This window comes from Rhagoletis pomonella, unplaced genomic scaffold (genome assembly GCF_013731165.1).
Source record: "Rhagoletis pomonella isolate Grant_MI unplaced genomic scaffold, Rhpom_1.0 Rhpom_scaffold_00005, whole genome shotgun sequence".
In the NCBI taxonomy this organism is placed as follows: Eukaryota; Metazoa; Arthropoda; class Insecta; order Diptera; family Tephritidae; genus Rhagoletis; species Rhagoletis pomonella.
In genome coordinates, this window is record NW_023458559.1 from 10,696,302 (window position 1) to 10,698,810 (window position 2,509).

At 34.7% G+C, this 2,509-nt stretch overlaps 1 protein-coding gene across 1 annotated transcript in view; it reads left to right on the forward strand.

Moving 5' to 3' along the window:
• LOC118739783 (electron transfer flavoprotein subunit beta-like) overlaps positions 1-2,509 on the forward strand; it is an 8,985-nt gene that overhangs the window by 5,490 nt on the left and 986 nt on the right. The window lies entirely within an intron of this gene.

The following is a 2,509-nucleotide window of genomic DNA, read 5'->3' on the forward strand; positions in this document are numbered from 1 at the left end:
AAGTATGAATAAATTTTCCAAAGGGGTAAGAAAGGGCTAGGGGCAATTTAAAATTTATGTGGCCAAAAAAGTATGTGGTAGCTAAATCTAGCTACCAAAGGGCTAAAACGGCAACACTGGTCCGGCAGGATATACTCCCCTACAAGAACAATGATAGTCATTTGATTGATCATGTGATACTCAGCGGTGATCATGATTCAATAATACAAGGTTATGTAATTTGTGACAGCTCAAATTTGACACTCCTTTATCCAGATTTGTATTTTGGAAGTAGGAGAAAGGGGAAGAATGTGATCGCCTTTTACGAAAACGGTAGTAGAAAGATGCTAAAAAAAAAGTACGCAAAGTATAAAATTAGAAGTAAAATGTGTATTATTATTTCTATGTGAATTTTCAGTATATTTGGCGGTTTAATGGAAATGCTAAACAATACGTATAAATATACAATTATAATTGTCATTTCCGACCGTTCAGTTATGCAAAAACGAAAATACAGATCAGTAGAACTTTTTACGCTAATTTCAACCATTGTAAAATTATTCGGTGCAAGTAAAAAATAAAGACTTTCTAGAAGGTTAAATTTAAATATTTTGTTATTTTAAATATTAATATCGTATGAACTACATAACCGATTAAAATACTGATGACGTCACCATATATTATATTTATATGCTTTTTTATATTTTCAAACTAAAACCACTAAAAAACGAACAAATGTTATTTTTTCATGAAATAACCTTTTTTGAAAAAACTGCATAATTAATGGCAAAGAAATGTATTCTATTTAGAAAGTACCAGTTATTAACTTTAATTCGATACGCATATTTTATCATGATCTACTTTTGGGTTTCAAGAATTTAGTGATAATAAAAAATATAAACAAACAAAGCAAATAAACCTCTTATATCTTCTTTATTTTATAAATTTACACCCCTATTCTGCAACTCTTTCGTATTCGGATTTTGCTACGAATCGTAGAAATAGTATTCTGCAATCCGAATCGTATTTTCGAACTTTCGAAATTCGTAACAATGGCATGCCTAAAAACGAACGAGTAAGCTTTTTTTGCGTAATTTTGTACGAAAATAATTCTGTGACGGAGGCGAAATGAAAGATGTAAATCGATGTGTGTTTGCAAGAAATATTGGTGGTGTTCATTTAAACAGATAAATTTTCATTTCGCATATACGTATATTTTTATCCACTGCTTTATATAAACAAGCCAAAAATAATACTGGTTGCCCCTTATCGAGAAACTTGGGTTGGTTTAGTTAATGTACAACGATTTTCGGTTGTTGTGTCCAAACACACAACCCGAATCCAAAAACTTTAACATACACGTGTAATCAAAGGATTCACATTTTATTTAAGATAAATGTTTCAAATTTCCTACCACTAGTTTATTAATAAACTCGGTTTGCACTATGCACTTTTTTTGCAAATTTCGACGTGGGTTCTGCGCGTGGACGGCGTAGCCGCAGTGATATGCACAAGAAATGTTGTAAACCTTTGACATGCGGAAGCCCCTCTTCCCCGCAACACAGAAAGGAGAATTCTACTTAGTAAGGGTTATAATCCCTAAGCGCGGCCGAAGGCAGAAGCAAGCGCAACAGGTGGTGGACCTAACAAAGTGCACGTTTCCAATGGCTTGGAAAAAGCTGTTATTGCATTAACTGGATTGAGAACCAGAGCTTCAGGCATAGGAGGAGTTCTGGCTTGTGGTTCAACAATTCAACCAGAAGCTGACATAGATGCGCCCATGGTTACTATGCCCGACAGCGCCGCATACCTTTGTGAATCCATTGCCATAGCGCCCGCTTACTCTGCTGCTATAATTGCAATACATCAGAATCCATAATTTTCCTCAAAATATTTAAAATTAACCAACTTTACAATAAACAAGCACAAGATGAGTGTTTTTTTAATTCCTATCCACTTTGTTTTCCTTCATTCAGCTATCTTCGAAAAACAACTGATAGCTGGCAATGCTGCACATGTTTCCGCAAGGGTTGCAGCATGTGGATTTTTCGTTTTTCGTAGCGTAGCTACGAATTACGCATTACGAAAATTCGGGTTCTAGAATAAGGGGGTTAGTATCGTTGAAATCAGCGTAAAAAGTTGTATCAATCGGCGGTTTTGGTTATTTAATAGCCAAACGGTTGCTATTCTAGACTTGTTCCAAAAAATTAGGCAAACGAAGGTGATGCCATATATGTAATACTTCTATATTGGCAGTAAGAGCTAGTACCGTCCGAAAACACTACAGTACAGATATATCAGTAAACACGTACGAAAGAAAAGGAACACATACGTTTATAAATAGACATGTACACAACACATATACAAAAACGGCACTCAAGTACACAATACATTGACAAAAACGGTACTAGACTGTCTCGCTTTGATTTCGGAATGATTACACATTGAGATGTTAGCTTACTGTCAATATAGAAGTATTACATATATGGGTGAAGCCAACGATTATTTAGTATGAAGAATTTTGGGTTTT